Source organism: Ambystoma mexicanum, chromosome 4q (assembly GCF_040938575.1).
Source record: "Ambystoma mexicanum isolate Mex_15411 chromosome 4q, UKY_AmexF1_1, whole genome shotgun sequence".
NCBI classification, from domain to species: Eukaryota; Metazoa; Chordata; class Amphibia; order Caudata; family Ambystomatidae; genus Ambystoma; species Ambystoma mexicanum.
Window position 1 is genome coordinate 907,231,621 of NC_090928.1, and position 19,712 is coordinate 907,251,332.

Consider the following 19,712-nt stretch of genomic DNA (forward strand, 5'->3'; position numbering starts at 1 on the left):
CAAACCAACAAGAGGAGAGGAAGAGAAACACAAAACTTTCTCCTACCACAGCGATGCAGTCAAGGCAGCCTGCTCCACCGAGACACCCAGAGAGGAAAAGCAGCACAGACGCATTTAGAGACATAGTCATAGCAAACTACAGAAGAACGCTGAGAATCAAGAGAAGCCCACACAAAGGTAACAATGAACTTAATGATTACCTGGACAGCACAGCCCATCTCGGAAACAACATATGGTACCAGCACATGAAGGAAGTAGGACGAAGGCAGTCGGAAGGAGAATGCTTTGTCTGTGCTCTCCTACCAAACAGCATGGGAAAATCCAAGATTGTCGTGCCTGTAGAAATTGATGTCCCTACAGCACACTGTATGTCACATGTAGCAATGTGCAACACAGGAGGACAATTTATGGGAAGAGACGCCTCGTTGGTATGGGCCAACGAAAATGATTACCCAGATGAAGATAGCTACGTCCAGGACATTAAAACAATAAACCGAGCACACACCAGAAATCATGTGATCAGGTACGAGAACCCTGGCATCAACGTATCAGGGATAAGATGGGAAGTTAACCCGAGACTGAACGTTTGAGGGAAGACTGCAGAAGAGGCCCAAATCTAGAAGACCAGAGGCCAAATGCAGATCTGGGGGTCAGTTGTCTCCCTAGATGGATGGGAGGACGGAGTAGTAATCTGCCGAGCATGGATGGTCCTTGGGGCCTGCAAGGAAACAATAGAGAATTTGCAGAGGTTATGCAAACCTCTGTGGCCAAAGCTAGTAAAGTTACTAACATGGGTCGAAGATAGAGGGGGACCCCTGCAGATAGTGCCATTGGAGAGCCCGAAACTATGCTTCAGAAACAATGGCGCAAGGAAGATGGGAGAGAATCAAAACTGCGGAAGAATATTTGAAGCCCCAGGAATGACACAAGGAACCGCAGTTATTATGGACCATTACTGGCCGTGTGGATCCAAGGCATGTATAAGGTTGCGAAGAACTGGGGAGGCATATGCACACTAGTGAACGTCCACGTTCCCGCACTAGTGATCCCTAAGAATGGCCTGAAGTTGGACAGTTTCCCGAAAGCAGATGCTCATCTAAGAAGAAGGACATCTGTAGAACTGGTATCCAGGATGAAGAGGGAGAACTACTTTTCTCTCAAATCAGAAGAGGCATTCCATGCAATCCCGTATGAACACAGGCTGTTCAGCCTCACCTCAACAGTATTCACAACACTACTCCTGCCCCACATCCAAGTTGAAGTGAATACTAAATGGTTGTAGATAACCAGATGGGAGTTATTGCAGACCATCAATACCACTATAAAAGGATTCAACGCGATCAAAGAAGAGCTGAGAGCAATTAGATTTATGACCCTCCAAAACAGATAAGTGCTTGACATGATATGATATGATATGATATGATAAGGCATTTGTAACGCGCCTATACACAGGTGTTTCAAGGCGCGACGAGGCAGGGAGGGGGGAACAAGGGGAAGACAGACAACGATCCTACTAGGCCAGGTGTCATTCAGATCGCGCAAGTGCAGGGGGAGGGGGAGGGGGGAGGTGCATGGGGAAGGGGAGGGGGGAAGTGCAGTACAAGGTAAGTAGAATAAATAAATAAAAGGGCCAGCTGGTGGCAAGTGCAAGGTAAGTGCAGAACAAGTGCTGGGAAGGGGGGGCTGTAGGGATACAGAGACAGTCCCGCAGTGCAAGTGGAGAGTGGCTGGGCCAAGGACCGAGGTCGGTGAGAGTGGCCCAGTTGCAGATTCAGTGCAGTTTCAGCGAAGAATTAGCAGGGGAGAGGGAGAGAGAAAGCAGAAGCAAAGAGGAAGGTTTTGAGGTGCTTCCGGAACCGGAGATGGTTCTCCTCAAGTTTCAGGGGGGCAGGAAGGCTGTTCCAGAGGGAGGCCCCTGCCACGGAGAGAGATCTACCCCCAGCTCGTTGCTTTGAGAAGCGGCTGACCCTGAGGGAGTTGGAGACGGATGAGCGAAGGGCTCGGGAAGGAAGATATTTAGGAAGAGAGAGTTGAAGGTATTTAGGCCCCAGGCCCCAGAAGGCCTTGTGGACAATGCAGAGGGTTTTGAACTTTATCCTCGCAGCCACTGGGAGCCAGTGTAGAGATTTCAGTCCTGGAGAGATACGGTCCCTGGGCTTGAGGCCAAGGACAAGTCTCGCAGTTCTGTTCTGGATGAGTTACAGAGAGCGGAGTGTGGAGGCAGGCAGATTAAGATAAAGGCTGTTACAGTAGTCCAGTTTTGAGAGAACCAGGGCTCGGGAGACAGTGAGCTTCTGGGCGAAGGAGAGGAAGGGAAGAATACCTCTGAGGAGGTGCAGCTGGTAGTGTGACTTCTTAGAGACGTCAGATATATGAGGAGAGAAGGAGAGTGTGGAGTCGAAGATAACCCCAAGGTTTTTTGCCTTGCAGGTAGGAGCAGGAAGAGGGCCAAGAGAGGCCGGCCAGAGAGCTGCAGGGAAGGAGGGAGTGGGTGTGCCGATGAGCAGAATCTCAGTCTTACTGGCATTAAGGCAGAGGTCATTGGCGGCACACCATTCCTGGATAGCAGACAGACAGTCAAAGATGAGGGAGGGAGAGGAGGAGGCCGAGGGTAGCCTGAAAATGAGCTGGGTATCGTCCGCATAGCACTGAAAGTTGGGGCAGAGAGCGGCTATGCGGTGGGCAAGGAGTGCCAGATACTGGTTGAACAGCCAGGGGGAGAGATTAGATCCCTGGTGGACACCACAGGTGGAGAAAAAGATGTCAGAGAGGAAGGACCCGAGTTGGACCTGGGAGGGTCGATTTGAGAGGAAAGAGGTCAGCCACGCCAGAGCCTGACCAGTGATACCCAGGTTATCACGGAGACGGTTGAGCAGGATGGCATGGTTGACAGTGTCAAAGGCAGAAGAGAGATCGAGCAGAATGAGAACACACGGAGTGTTGGAGTCGAGGTTCAAAAGCAGGTCCTCACGGATGTTCAGGAGAGCAGTTTCCGTGCTTCTGGCAGCTCTGAAGCCAGATTGATGGTCATGAAGACTGCCAACAGATTCAGCATGGAGGTTAAGCTGGGAGATGGCCAGTTTCTCCAGGAGCTTGCCCAGGAAGGGAGTGATGGAGATTGGGCAATAGTTAGCCGGGCAGGAGGGGTCAGAAGAGGGTTTCTTAAGAAGAGGGTGCACAAGGGAGTGCTTAAGGGGGGATGGGAAAACTCCAGAGGCGAAGGAGTGGTTGCAAAAGTCAGCCAGGGCAGGGGCCAGGGAGTCAATGTGGTCCTTGATAGTTTTGGAGGAACAGGGGTGAACCTGTTTAGACGAGAATTTCATAGAACGGACTTGTCTGGAAACCTCGTCAGCAGAAAAAAGGGGAAAGGCAGAGAAGGAGGGAGGAGGGGTGGCTGCAGAAGGGCCCGAGGAAGAGCCGGACAGGGAGGGAGGGAGGTGGTAGGAGGAGAGTGAGGATAGGATGTCCTGAGTTTTGGAGATGAAGTGAGAGGCCAGTGCAGTGCAGAGGGCCTGGGAGGGGACAGGAGAGGTAGAGACTGCAGCAGGGTTGGCAAGCTCCTTGCAGATTTTAAATAGTTCGGCCGAGTTGTTAGATGCCGCAGAGATGCGGGCTTGGATAAGGGCTCTCTTCTTGGTGAGAATGGAGAGACGGTATTGCCTTTGGAGCAGGCGGCAGGCCAGTTTGTCAGAGGATGAACATGAAGCACGCCATTTCCTCTCTGCCACCCTGCACTTGCGTTTTAGGGTGACAAGATCCGAGTCATACCAGGAGTTACATTTGGCTTTGGGCTTCAGGCAGATTCTCATGACAGGGGCAAGGATATCAAGAGTATCAGATATAGCAGAGTGGAGCATGGAGAGGGCTGTGTCAGGGTGGGAGCCAGCCGAGGGGGGAGGTGGGGGTGAGAAGGTGGCTGCGAAAGCCTCAACTTCATGGGTCGGATGAGCGAGAAGGTGGGTGGCAGTGGTGAGGGTGGCTTTGCCTGAGGGGTAGGAAGGGTGAGGTGGGAGGATAGGAGAAAGTGATCACTCCAGGAGAGAGGAGTGGAGAGAGGGACGGAGAGGGGAAGGTCAAAAGAGATCAGGGCATCAAGAGTGTGCCCTGCAGAATGAGTAGGCCCAGACGGGAGAATAGAGAGTGAGAGAGAGTCGCAGAGGTCACGAAAAAGGCCCATGGGGGGACAGGAGGCATCCAAGTGGATGTTGAAGTCACCAAGAAAGAGGAGTTGAGTGGTAGAGGACAGGAGTGAGGAGGAGAGGTCAGCCCACTCAGAGAGGAAGGAGGAGATTTGACCAGGTGGCCGATAGACAGTAGCCAGGGTAAGGGAATGGCTAGGAGAGAGAGAGAGACGGCAGACAAGGCATTCAAAAGAGGAGTAGGACTGCGTAGGAGTGACAGAGGCAGGAATCCACTCAGGGAAGATAAGGGCCACACCCCCACCAGCACGGTTGGGCCTGGGCACAGAGAGGATCTTGTAACCGTCAGGTAGGAGTGTGTCAAGGCTGGTGACAGAGCTGGCCCTGAACCAGGTCTCAATGAGACCTAGGACGTCAAGGTCCAGTTCCTGAAGAAGGTGACAGATATCAGAAGAATGCTTGATTGCAGAGCGAGAGTAAAGAGTGGCAATGTGGAGAAGGCTGCCATCCTTGAAGGACTTCCGGGGAGGGGTACAGATCAGAGGTACGCCCTGCGAAGGTGTAGAAGAGGGAGGTGAAGAAGTAGCACGAGAGGGGGCAGGGAGGGAGCGTAGAGGCAAGGAAGCCGAGGACAGAGGAGGGGGGACAGCAGGAGAGGAAAGGAAGTTGATGAGGCGTGGGAAGCATCTATCAAAGAGATGAAGGTTGGCCTGAGGGCCTTGGACCAAGACGGTCCCATTAGTGTAGACATTAATGATGGCCTTAGAGGAGTGGAAGGAGGCCAAGAGGATATCCCAGCGGGTGCCACCATTAATGGGAGAAGAGGAGAAAGGAGAGAGCACAGAGACCATATGAAGGGTCCATAGGTCAGGCGAAGGTACGAAAAAGAGGATGTCAGTGAGAGTTTCCTTGGAGCAGGCACTAGTGTAGGTGTCAGCGATAGGGAGGCCTGGGTTGGAGACCAGGATGTCCTTTTTAAACTTTTTCCTACCAGATTTGGTGAGGAGAGCAGGATAGTCAATAGAGAAGCAGTTAGAGAAGATAGGCGAGATAGAGAGCACCATGGAGTAGGCGGGAGTGGGGAGGGGGAGACAGACGATACGAGAGCACAGAGAGCACACAGGCAGGAAGTAAGCGGCAAGGCCAAGTTTACCACATTTCAGAACGGTGAGTGCGCATTAGGTACAGAGGTCACCTAAGTGTGAGAATCCTGCGAGGGGAGAAAAACCCTAGTTACCGCAACTGTGGGACACAGTGAGGTGAAGACACCATGTGAATGAAGTGACCAGGAGTAGAAGGGGTGGGCCGGGAGAAGGTGGATCACTGCAATGGATGGAGGTGTTTGTGCAAAAATCGGAGAATCATGTTGCACATTTGTACCATCATACCATGAAGAAAATGGAACCCTAACAGAGGCCATAAGTATGTTGACAAGCCTGAAAAACCAGATGATCGATGAAAGTGATGAAGTGGACGATGACAACTGGTTTGGAGACCTATTCTCGTGGGTCCCACATTGGATGGCAGATATATTCAAGTTTCTGGGAGCTCTACTAGCAATGGTATTGATAGGATTCTGCGGTATCAAGATAATCATTACACATTGCCAGAAAACTGCAAAGAAAGCCATAGGGATGAAAATAATGGTTGATGTGGAGCCAGGATGGAAGCCCAGAGACCTGACTGATGAAGAAATAAGAAACTTTGTGAAAGCCAGAAAATTTGCGCCAGAGGGAACAAAGTTCACATACCCTAAGAAACGAAGAAGGTTTGAAGGAAAATGGATCTACTGCAGCCCAAATGGACAATGTCAGCTAATGACATGGAACAAAGACGAACATGTGAAAACAGCAGGGAGTTTGAAAGGAGTGATAAAAATATGGACTCCAAAGGATTCAGACCATCATGTACCAACGCAGAGGACGATGAGCATGACACTGAAGCATCAAAATAAATGAATGCATAGGAGGGTGCAGAAGTGGTCGATGACCCGACCTGAGGGGGGAGTGTAGAGGAGCATGGCCTGCACCCCTTCCTGTTATTTCGAGGTATCAGGGGCGTACTCGCCAAGGTATGTGAAGTATGAAGAGCAAATTAACCTACAAAGAGCTGCACTGGGACTCTGCCCAGTATACATCAGAAGATCCATACCGGTTGAAGCACCCATAACCAGACAACCCTGGGCAGCACGGTACCCTATTAGACAGCCATACCAGCCGCTGATACGAAATTAGGAATACCTACACACGGTCCACAAAGAGACGCCAAAAGCCTTGATGGAAGGCCAGTGGAAATGACACAAGGGCCTGAACAGACCCGTGAATTAATAAAAGTAGCTATCGAAGATAACACGCCAGTATGAGTAACTACGAAAATGAATGGAATAGTCACAGAGAGGAGACAATGTTACAACGTGAGGAAACAGTGCTACGAGACAAGATGGAAGAAACCATCCTGTTAAACGTGTGTAAATAGGCTTGAAACGCAAGATGCTAAGAAATCGATACTGCTTGCAATGCTTAGTTGAAGATAGAGCGGCAAGCGCCAACCATATATCTACCTCAATAAGGCACATGATACAAGTGCGACTCCATTTTGTAAAGGCAGAACTGTACCCAGGCGGCCAGAGGCCTGACAGGCCAAGTTTCAAAACCCAGCCAAAGGCAAGAGACTGAGCGGAATTGAAACTCAACAAAGAGCGGCTCATGCCTAGGAAATCGAGGTCAACCAGAGAACGGGAGGAGAGCGTCATCTCACAAGACTCCAACTTCAGAGCATACCAGCCTGCCTCATGAAGGTCAAGATAAAGGGGGCCCATGCAGGTGGCTAGGCTGACACAGAATTTAATGCACTAAAATCTGGAAAGTGAAGCAGGTTCATGGTGAATTAATACGTGACCAGCCAGGTGCGAAGAAGTACCATCGCCTGATGTCATCCAGGACCCGAGGATGCCATAACTTTTCCCGATAAGAGACTACAGTTTCGAGGCTATCCTTAGCCAACTAATTGACACGTCACCCTAAAACACTGATTGATGGAAGGGAGGCAGGGTGAAACTTGGGACACCAGGCACAGCGGTGTCCATTCTGCATGCTGCTAATTAAAAGTGGAAATTTAAGTCTAGGGGTGTAACCTGCCCAATCACAATGGACCAAGTTATCTGGAGTCCTATAGATATTGTAACCAATAGGACGTCGTAGTTGTAGTGACGTCTATCACGCGTAATGTAGAGGGGTGGGCGTAGACGCCCACCCGATAAGAGTTATCCAATCCGCATGCCCTATTATCATATACAGATATAACACCTATACTTAAGTTACCTTTCCTAACCAATTATATTGCATGATGATTTTTATAGAAATTAGACGTCAGTGATGATGAATTTTGCCTATAAGAATTGCTGCTCGACAGAAGTTCGAGGAAGTCGGAACGAGACAGGTGATTGCAATGCTGCTGATTTCCATTTGTTTCTCTGTTTGATGTATTGTCATTAAACAGACTTCCCTTTGCCAACTTACTGAGTCCTCATTATTAAGTCGTGTTGGAGTAAGTGAATCCTGCACCTCACATGGTGGAGCTATCTTGTCTTACAAGTTCTGGAGGGTGAGCGCTGACCTATGGGCCCGTCAGTAACTTCTTCCCCTCCTGAACAGGAGAACCTCTGATTTAGACCAATTGATCTTCAAGCCTGATAGAGCTCCGAACTCTGTGATCTCCTCCACCATGGCCTGCAAGTTTGTTTTTGGGTATTTGACATATATCAACAAGTCCACGTATAAGGAGACTATAGAATTATGGAGTGTGTCCTCACACCTCTGTGAGCATGGTACTTGCGTAGAGCGTATGCTAGGGGCTCGACTGCCAGAGCGAATAATATAGGGGGAAAGGTTCAGCCCTGGAGGGTTCCACGAGATGAAAGGATTACCTCCGATTGCATCTGGTGGGTATACACCAAGGCCTTAGGAGCTGTATATAGGAGGCGTATCCACTGTAAAAAGGTGTTCCCCAGACCCACCCAGTGGAGGACCTAAAACAAGAATGGCCACTTGACCAAGTCGAACGCCTTTTCGGCGTCCAATGCAGCTACTACCATCAGGATTTCCAGATTCACGTTGTGCACCAGTGTGAACAGTCTCTGTAGGTTGTTCTGTGTAGAACAGCCCTGTATAAATACCACCTGGTCTGGGAGGACCAGGCTGGGCATGCAGGGAAGGAGTCTGTCCGCCAAGCGCTTGGCCAGGATGTTGTTGTCAGTGTTTATCAAGGACAGGGGCCTATATGAGGAACACTTACAGGAGTCTTTTCCGGGTTTTAGCAACACTGTCACTAGGGCTGGCCTGGTGGAGTCTGGGAGTGTGCCTGATAGACTAACGGCCTTGAACATATCGCGTAAATGGGGAATTAGTAGCTCTGGATAGATCTTATATAGTTCAGCTGTGATGCCATTGGTACCAGGGGCCTTGCTATTAGGAAGAGATTGAATCACAGTGGGATCTCTTTGTCCGAGTGGGGGTCGTTTAACTGAGCTCCAATGCTCGGTGTCTAGCCAACCCAGAGCTATTCTGTCCAGGTACTGTATAATTGTGTCATTTCCTGTAGTGGTCTGGGGGGAGTACAGTCGAGCATAGAATTCCCGAAAGGCCTCATTGATCCTCCCATTATCCCTGGTGCACTCTCTGCTGTCCTCCTCGATTTCTATAATAGTGTCCAGTTGCCGCTCCTCTCTAATTGTCCAAGCTAGTGTTTGACTAGGGCGGTCTCCTTCTCCATACATTGCAGTTGCAATTGGGTCTCCCAGGAAGCACTACTCTTTAGCCATCAGGGCCTGCATTTCGACCGACGCCTCTTCCAGATGGGCCTCTACCTCTGAGTCTCTTAGGCCCTGTAGGGTCTCTAGGCTTTTAAGTTCACGTTCCAGTGTAGATATGGATCTGCGAATGCACTTCAATACCCCTCCTTCTTTGGACATACAACAGCCCTGAATGTATACCTTAAAGGTTTCCCACACCACCCTGGGATTCGGGACAAAGCCCATGTTTGTTTGGAAGAACGTTGAGATATCTTGGTGGATTTCCTCAGGGAAGACTATGTCTTCCAGTGCACGTGATCTGAATCTTCAGTGGAGCTGTCTAGGAAGGTTACTGGGGCTCTTGAACTGTACCAGCACCGGGGAATGGTTGGATAAGGTCTGAGGAAGGATCTGGGCTTTTTGTGTCACCTGGGCCAGCTCTGGGGACATTTGAACATAGTCGTTTCTGGAGGAGCTGCCGTGGGCACCAGAGTAGAAGGTGTATTCCCGGCTAGCAGAATGAAGGAGATGCCAGGAGTCAACAAGACCATGGTATGACGCGATGGCTGTCAACATCTGGGAAGCTTGTTTAAGGGTGGTCTGGGTGGATGACGATCTATCCATATCCAGTGAGAGAGCCATATGGAAGTCCCCAGCCCACACCACCCCATAGTTCGGGTAGGTGCGCAGGTGGTCTGCACAACTTTGGAAGAAGTCCGGGTTGTCAAAGTTGGGGCCATATATATTAATAAAACGAACACACCACCCTGTTATTTCCCCGCCACTTGGAGAAACTGAACCTCCCTGTCCGCAATTTGATCATGGAGTTTGAACTACAGGGAGTGGTGTATATATGTTGCCACCTCTTGCAAATGTGTGGTGTATGATGCTCCATACCTGTGAATGGCCCAGCCCCCAGAGTTGGGGAGCATATGGTGTTTCGCCAAATTAGTTTTTTAAAGACATAAGACTTTGACCCCATGGTTCCTAGCGTAATTCGTGATCAGACACGCTTTTATCCCATTTGTAAACCCCCGTATGTTCCATGTTAACAACGTGATGTCGCCGCCAACATTGTTGCCCCCCATCTGGGTGCCTGTCATGTTATCCCTGGATTAAATCCTGCAACAGGTGAATATAGTCTTGGTGCCCTTGACATCTCATTTTGGAAACTAATCCTAGCAAATTTTATCATTATTGGTATACTGTGTGCCATAGGAGAAGAGAACTCTGTTACCCCACCCTCCCAAACCCCACAATTGAACATAACTTGAACAACATCCCTGCCCCCCACACCCCTAACACACCAGAAACTCCAACCTACCAGTCTGTCAATCCCTCCCCCCACTCTGACCATTCTGACCAACTACCCCAAACAAATTTGCTATGCCACTGGGCGTGGGGGTTGCCAGCGGCTGTTGCAACTCCTTTTGTCGGGAGGCTCACTACCATATTTGTTACACAATAGTCCATATCCGACGATGGGCGTGCTGGGAGTTTAAGTAACATGAAAACATTTCAAGTAGCAGTGTACTGCATTTTGTTTCAATTAGTGAAACATAATGGTTACTGAGCAGATCTCAAGGGGACCTGCGGGGGGAAGCCCTTGGGTCAGGCATATCTGTAGTGAAACGCTCAGCCGCTTCCAATGTTGTGAAGAATGAAACCCTGCCGTCGTGTGCCACTTTAAGTTTGGCAGGGAACATCATTGAGTACCGAATGTCCTTCTTCCGCATAAAGTTTTTTGCGTTTTAAAAGGTTTTTCTTTGGTCTTGCACTTGTTGGCTGAAGTCTGGTAACAGGCGCATGGTTGCTGATCCCCAGTGTAGGTTCTTATTTTCCCTCGCTGAACGGAGTAGGATGTCCGTGTCTCTGTAGCTGAAGATCCGTGCTCTGATGGCCCTCTTAAAAGGACCCGGGGGGCCTGGACGGGAGTGATCGATGTGCCCACTCCACCATGAACATACTTGTAACTGGGGGTTATCGAGGACTTCCTTGAGCAATTTTTTAACAAAAAGCTCCATGTTATCTATGGGTATACTCTCTACCACGCCTGTGATCCGAATGTTATTCCTTCTGGATCTCTCCTCAAGATCATCATTTTTTGCCATGTTTTTCTTGATAGATTGTTGCAGGGTGTCAGCTTTTCACTGGAGCACTGTGACTTTGTCCTCCGCATTGCCAATACTCTGTTCTGCTTCTGCCATTCTGCCACACAGTTAATCGATTTGGATCCCAGAGCTATTGACCTCACGGGTCAAGGCATCTATTTTCGACCTGAGGTTATCTGTGCTGCCTTTCAATGCTAGCAGCATTTGGGTTAAGGCTGAGACATCGAGGTGTGATGGTCCTGCTATTTTCCCACGGGTGGGGGCTCCTGGTCCATGCTGGCCAATTGTTCCACCTTTAATTGCTTCTTAGGGTTTCCCATTCTGTGGCTCCCACTGTCACCCCCTGCCAAGGCGTACCACGGTGGCACCCGGTGCCTCGGGACCAACCAGTCCTCGGCCCACTCTGCCTCCACAGGCTGCCACGCACTCTCTTTAGGGCTTACAGCGCTTGGCGGTTAGGTGTCTGTAATTGGAACCAAGGCCTGACCGGAGGGAGAGTCCCAGACACCAGAGGGACTCGCTCCAGGGAAGCAGGTTAACAAAGGAGCCCACCGTCTCAGGGCACAGCTGTTATGAACAGGACCATTATACCCACAGGGCGTCCCTCCCAATGGTGTTGGGTGTACTGCCATAGAGATTCTTGATTCTGCTATGGGTAGCCCCGGGAGGGCCGCATCTGTCTGCCTCCGGGTAGTGAAGGCCTTGTGTCTAGTCACGGGAAACACGTCCCCAGGAGGGCAGTTCCAGACTCCTATGCAGAGCTGAGCCGCACCAGATTCTCTGTGCTCGTACCTCAGTTCCAGATACTTGTGCCACGCAAAGCCACATTTTTTGTGGAGTGGGTGCAATGGGGGGTGTTACAGACCACCCTTTGATGTCTGCACGGGGGTGCAGCCCTCAGTAGTACCCTGCACATTGCATATCTGTTCAAATGATGCATTGTTCATGCCCCCTGTACTTGTATTCAGGTGGGCCACGGGTATGTGGTGGTGCCGGCCAGGCCCTGCAGATAACGTCTCTCTGAGTAGGAGCAGCGTTTTCCCTTTTCTATATTTTATTTCTATTTATTTATTTATTTATTTATTTATTTATTTATTTATTTACGTAATACTTCCCCAGTATAGCCCTTTCCACCAGCCCGTTGGGCCTCTGTGTCCTTATGTGCCATTGGGCCCTGTTAGTGTGGGCACCTGTACATGTGTGTCCTTTCATCGGGGCCCTGCCGTCATGTCGGGCAGTTCAGGATGTGGTGGGGCTCACCAGCCCTCCAGACACTATGGGAGCATCTGCCTCGTTGACAAGTGCACCGGGGGGATGGAGCGCAGGGGATGGGCCGCCTCAGTCTCCTACTGAGCCCCGACTGCACACACTCACTGCGTATTGCAAGGCCAAGGTCCTATGGCTGCCGGCACAGGCTTGGGGCTGGAATCCTCCTGAGCGCCACTCCTCCAGTCTCCCCACTGGGCTGGTGTAGCGGTGCTTCGCTACCACCGCCCCTCAGTTACCCAGCTGGAATGCCGGCTCTCCCTGCAGACCGGTTCCACCACAAGTCTGCATTCAGGAGGGCGGAGTGAGGGATGGCCCCTCCGCGGGCAGCACCAGAAATGCTCCTCGGGGGTTTGGGTGGGCGGTACAATGTCCTGTTGGACACTAATTCAGAAGGCTGGATGGCTGCACCAGGGACTGCTCCAGTACACGACACCTCCCGCTGGCCCACAAAGGCCTGGCCCCGGGCAAGAGGTGATGGTGCAGGAGAGGTGGGGTGGCCGCGTCCCGGTTCCCCCACAGTGGGCCGGCACCTCAGGATCAAAGATTCAGTAGCAGGGCGGAAAGCCAGAGACACGGTGCACTGGAGGCTGGCCTCTACAGGATATGGTTCGGTCAGATTTCAGGATGTGCCGACCTGGGGGATGGGCCATCGCACACACCAGTAGCACTGCAACGCTGGTGTGCCCTGAATACTTATCCCAGGCCAACGTTCAGAGAGGGTCTCCAGAGTTGTAGTTGTTCACGGTTGGTCCTGGGCTGTTCCCACCTCAAGGCATCGCTGCTGGTTTCATTCAGTGCCACTACATGCAGGATACAATGCAGGATATCGGAGCCTCCGACGGAGCGCTCTCAGGCAGCGGCCATTACATCATCCGTGCAACAGCGCCCCCACGCAAGTGTCTTTCAGATTATTTTCTGCCCTTTCCCCCCTTTTGGGAAAAGATAAACTTTTCTGCCTTATGTATTTCTTAGCTGTAACACAGGTTAAATTCCTCTATGATCACTTCAGCTTTTTATCAGTAGTTAAATCCCTCCAGGAACACTTTGCATACGTGTTTCTGTATCCCATCTTTTTGGCACTGGGAATCCCCAAAGTTCTGTGGCTCTTTCGGTAGGATTATTGGTTCTTAGTCTAATTAATTTCAAGCATTTGTCTTCTTTCCCAGCCTTGATTGAAAATATAGATTCCTTTCACCCCCTCATGCATAGGAGGTGTGCTCATACATTTCCCTTAGATTCTCATGCCCGTTCCACTCTTGCAAGCTTTAACACTCTTGGCAGCTTCTTCAGGTTTATTATGCAATATTTGTGTCTCTTTCATTCTGTTTTACCTGGGTCTTGTGACCATTCCTGTTTCCCAGATTCTCTTACCAAGAATGGCTTCATTAGTCTTTGACCCCAGAGTGTATCGCTCTTGCCGGCATCCTCGTATTGTGAGGGTTCCATGTAATAATGTCGCCACAAAAATCTCGCCATGCAAAAATAAAAATATCGCCGAAAAATGGCCGTTTTTTGTGGCGACATTATTGCATGGACACCCCCGCAACCCCCAAACTTTTTTTTTTTTTAAAGAATGGTTTTTTTTTTGCCCCTGTCGCCATATATATGGTCACCCAAATAATATCGCCACAACATTTTCCCGGCGATATTATTTACGGCAACCATATATATGGCGATATTATTACATGATACCATTATGAGTGGTTGCTTCCCTGTTCATGCTCATCTCCTTTGCACCAGTACTCGCTGTGTGTAGCTTGGGGACTTGAGCTCCTCTCTTCCTCCTGGTTTCGGTGTTGGTTTTTGGGCACCTGGCCCACCACTGTTCTTTAGTGGTGGCACCAACAGGGAAGACTGTCCGCTTTCCGTATTGGTTCCTTTCCTGATCGGAGCCTATTGCTTGGTGAGCGTACCAGTCTTGTAGCCTCCAGCTAGCAGGTCTCTCCTGCTACACTACCACTGGCTCTGCGGCTTCCTGTAGCTCCCCCCCTCCAGGATGTGATGTATCTACAGCATACTTGCCAACGTTCTGCGACCAAAAAGATGTAGGTTTTTTCAAGTTTCAAAAACAATAATTCCCATAACAGTGACATCACAGGTAAATACAAAACATACAAAGACAACATGGAAATATGTTGAAATGTCAAAAATGTATCATTCTGAATGTTAACATAACCCCAAATTGTCGGCAGATGCTGTGTGATGGTGTTACACTCTGCCACTTGATTTTAATTGTGATTCACCTAAGGGTTTTCCCGGCAAGAGTGCAGGACAGAGTCACGTAGCTTTCAGGTGTTAAGCGACTTCAATTCAGCAATCCCACTAAGTCAGTGCCTCGTCTGGGATGCCCAAGGGAAGCCCTTATTTATATATTTTTATGACAAGTTATACTCTGGATGATAAACCCTTATATAACGCCCCTCTCTTAGAATTCCCCTGACCCCACTGAGCCAAGAAGTAGGTATGTTTTGCTAATTAAAAAGGTTTATTTGAAAAATTAAACAATAGATATATGTATCACACTTCTATAATAATTTAATATTTGATATCACACTTAGACATATGACAGTGAGTGATCAACAATGGATGATGTTATACTAGCACACTGGTTTCATTACTTAGGAGTAGTATAGAGGATAAGGTAGCTGAGAATGCTTTATATGGTACAAGGAAATGCAAGGTGGAAAAGAAGCAACACAGGAATAAACTTGATATGATTTCGGCAAAACATAATATAATCACTTTTCCCCTTTTGGCAATTCACCCCCCTCTATGCAATGTAAGGAGGTGGAAGTAACACACACAGTCTTCAGGAATACAATCACAGTATCACAGTACAATACAAATTCAGTTCCCCCCTAGCAAGCTTAGAGAAACAGGGATGATTTTAAACACAGGCAAAGTACTTTAAAGGTGGTATGCAAAGAAGGGAAAAATATGCTAAAAATGATTTTAATTCCCTATAAGAGATTCAGGGTGGGTGATAGCTACTTCACATTTGTTCAGGATCACTTAAGCAATGCTCTATGAATGATTGTCAGGTTGCAAACGAATTTCAGCAAAGGAAAGCAAGAAGCTGCTATTTTGACACGTGAAGAAATTTGAGCCAAATCGCAAATCACAGCACTTTTTCCGAGTGTGTCGAGCGCGAATACGCAAAAAGTTCTGGGTTCGTTGGAAGGCCTAGAATCTTAGCTTTAAAATGAAAGTTAAATCACGCTTCTATCACAAACGGTTCAAGAGATTTATTTTGTGAAGTTAGATTCTCAAAATAAAAGTAAAGCTCAGAATGACAGATGACAGTTTTGCAGCTTTGAATCAACAGGAGGGACACGATTTCTATGATGCAGTCCTCAATAGGTTAAAATAGTTTGAATTAGATTATTTTAAACTAAGAGATTGGTTTTGCCCAGTTCTGGCTGAGTACTCACACTATATTTTGGAGAGGAATGCGTGGATCGGGTCAGGATTGGCTGCGCTTCTCTCGCCACTGGGTACTGGTTCTGCGCACAGCGATCTGGGTCAGCTCTCAGCACTGCACAACGATCTGGTCTCTCTGGATCTCTGGTCTCTCTGGATACAGCACTGCTTTCTGGATCTGCTACCAGTTCTGGCAAAAGTTATTGGCAAAGAATTCAAACAGCTCGCCCGGCTGTTGAATAGTTTGCAAATGATTTTGAGGCCTGCTGAAAAAGGATTCAGCTTGTTGATTCAGTCCTCTCTGCTACAAGTTCTGGAGTCTGGGTTCAAAGTTCTGGTCTCTGGAGATTGATGGATTTGAAGTCTGGAGTCTCCGTCAGCGTGCTGCGCAGGAATTCAGTTGAAGGTTGGAAAATGAATGTCCCTGCCTGGGTTCCAGTGGCTCTTTTTATGGGCCTCATTATGGGCCGGTAAACCCTTACCGCCTACCGTGTAATGAGGCCCTATGTCTTTTGAAAATGGGTGTGGATGCTAACTTTCTTTGCCCAACCCACTCACGATTTGATAGGTCAAGGATTTCTCTTTGACCTGATTTGAGAAGGGAACAGTGAGTCAGGGTGATGAGGTAGGTTTATGGTCATAGGATCCTCCCCTTGTCAAATTGCACACAAATCTATTTCTGATCCAAATACCCATTTATCTATGTACCATTTTTCTAATATTGTATGTCCAGTTAACATATTTTCTGTAGCACCAAACCATCCGATCCCTGTCTTTGTAAGATGTCGTGTCCACTTTTGACAGAATTCTGCCTTTTTCATCCAGATAACAACCTCTAAACTTTTCCAGATTTTACACAAATGTGCACAAGGGGTATGGGTTTCAGATGATAAAGTATCAGATTTTTAACATGCATACATTTGGAGTAACAACCTTATTTTCCGCTACTACTCCCCAGAACATACCACAGAGTCCTGACACCTCTTAAAATGTGCACAGAAAAATCACAAGAATTATGATATTATTTATATAATTTTTACAAGTCCGCACTATGAATTATCCATCTTTTTAAAATTATGCTCTGGCCCCAAAGGGGTGTGGTTTTCCAAAGCACATGGTGGAATTTCTGGTTTGTCCACTTCCCCCAAGCTCAGCTTGCTCACAGAGGAACTTCTCCTCCCACTTCTCCCAAGAGGAAGCTATTTTACGACCCCCCCTATATAACATTTTCCTGAGCCCAAGAAAGTGCTTTGTTCAGTTTCCTGCAGTTCCCAGGTGCCACTCCCCTAATTCAATCAGGGAGGTGTCATCTCCTTTTAGCAGGGGCAGCAGAATGCAACCAGGCCTGGGAACACAGCTGCTGATCAAGTTTCAACTCCTGTCGGGGGTAGTTGTCAAGCAGAATTCAATCTCTTTAAGCCAGGCTTCAGCTAAATGTCACTTTGGTTCCCAGTTTTCTACATTCAAACCAAACTTGCAATTTGTACACATGCAGCTAGAACACTGATTCTAAGTTCACTAAGTTCAAAACTATGACATTTAACATTTGCAAACTATGTGACACTCAACAGTAGGTCACTGATTTATTTTAAACATTTTGATTTTTTTGGCTTTAAGTCCAATTTCACTTCAGCTGTTGACATCCACAGCTCAGCCAGTTTCATTATGAACATTATTTTGGGCTCTTTCTCTTTCCAGATTTTGTATGCACACAAGTCTACCTTCTGTCAAATGTCTGCTGGTGTTCATTGAGATTTTTGAATATCTTGCAATGTTTAAAATAGGCATTTTTAGCTTGCATTTCAGAGAAACAAAGGTGATTTCAAAGCGCTTTCTGAGCTAACCGGCACTGCTGTTTTTCCTTTGGCACACATTTCACCCATGGCACTCCTGGCCCATCACGCTTGCACTGGTGGGTGGCAGATCAGGGGAACATTTTGGTGTGTGCCAAAACTGCACGCTTTTCCTGGATTCTGGCGCAACGTGGGCTTTTCGGCCATCTTGGATTTTCTGAGCCCACAGCACCAACTGTTGCAGCATAATAGTCCAAACGTGGGTCAGGACACCCAACAGGCCCCCCCGCCCGACTGCGCTTTGATTTCAAGTCGAGGGGGAGTCGGGTGCAAAGGATGTTTTGATCCACGCGCTGGGATGTCCGCATCATCTTCTTCCAATTCCGTAGATGGCACAGTTCAGCATCTTTTCCTCCATACAGTTGGATCGATCAGTTCTCCTCGCCGGTCCTGATGGGAATATTGGGCGGTAACCCGGGCCCCTCGGATCTTTGCTCCCGGTCTCCGGGTCGTTCTCCTTGGTCAGTCTCCATGGTTTCCTCTCTCCTAGGATGATAAAGCAAAGCGGCAATACACATTCCTAGACATTTTTCCACCACTATTAACGGTGTGGCGAACATATACATTTTATACATCCGGATACATTTTGCAGTCTTATTTTAAAAAACAAGATATAACAGGATACATTGGCATTTAAGAATTATAATATTTTAGAGACTGTATGTGGGATAAAATAGGGTTGGAACTGAATTACTCTGGAGCGGCCCCCTCTGGGATTCCAGAGGATTCCTCCAGTTGTTGCAGAGTGTGCCTGGGATGGCAACACTTTAACTGATTTATATGGACCCACTCGTCTTCCCCTTCTGCCAAACTACCTTTGGGGATGCAGATCTTATAAGCTACTGGGGAGATCTTGTCTATAATTTCAAACGGTCCCTTCCATGTAGGCAAAATAGTTCGCTGTTTGGCCTGGTTCCTTTGGAAATTGTACAGATAGACCCGGTCTCCCACATTATATACTTTCCTGGAAGTTTTCAAATCGTAATGGGTCTTCATGCTATCAGCTGATCTTTCTAGATTTCGCTGAGCATAGGCAAAAGCATGTTGGAGGTGTTTTCTCAAATTCTCCACATACTCATGAGTTGTGGAGGTATTGATAAACGTCTGCTCTTGGGTCCTGTAGATCAAATGCTGGGGAAGCACCATTTTGCATCCAGTCATCAGCTCAAACGGTGACATTTTAGTTGCGGATGAAGGGGTAGATCTGATGGCCATTAGGACCAGAGGTAATCGGATATCCCAACTTGGCCCAGAATCTGCCACAAACTTTTTTAATATGCTCACAATGGCTCTGTTGTATCTCTCCACTGCACCAGAAGAGGCTGGCCGGTAAGCGATATGTAGCTTCCTTTTGACTCCCAGTATCTCCCACATCTTTGTCATTACCTTGCTGGTGAAATGGCTACCTCTGTCTGACTCAATCCTTTGAGGTAGACCAAAACGGGAAAAGATGTGGTTAATCATCAGGGCAGCTGCTGTTTCTGCCTTGCAGTTTGGGGCCGGGAGAAATTCCACCCACTTGGTAAACAAGCATGTTACTGTCAACATGTACTTGTTTCCTCTAGACGAGCGAATCACAGGGCCTACTAAATCGATTTGCAAATCTGACCATGGCAGTGTCATCCCCCTCTTTTGGAGAGGCGCACGGTGTGTGAGGGATGATGGCTGAAATTGTGCACACACCAGACACCCCTTCAAGTATTGGTCGAGGTCCTGCCCCATGTGTGGCCAGTATGCAACCTCTCTTAAGATCTCAAGTGTTGTATGAAACCCCCTATGACCGACGGTGGCCGCATCATGGACGTGACTTAACATCAGGCTTCGGAATGAGGTAGGGACCACCCACTGATCATGGCCAGCTTGGGATTTCCTTACCAACAAACCGTCTTGGATTCGGAACATCTTTGGACATTTCATCAACACTCTAAGGTCCTCTTTCCCAATGTAATCGGTATCCGTCAGGGGAAAGTTCTCAAGGTCCTCAATGTGTTGGTAAAACTTACCAATTATTGGGTCCCCCTTTTGAGCCGTAATTAAATCAGCATCAGGGGTCTCCTTACTCCATTGTGCAGTTGAAAGATCATTGTGAGCATTTGTCTGGGACCTAGTGATAGCCGTGACCTGGATTTCC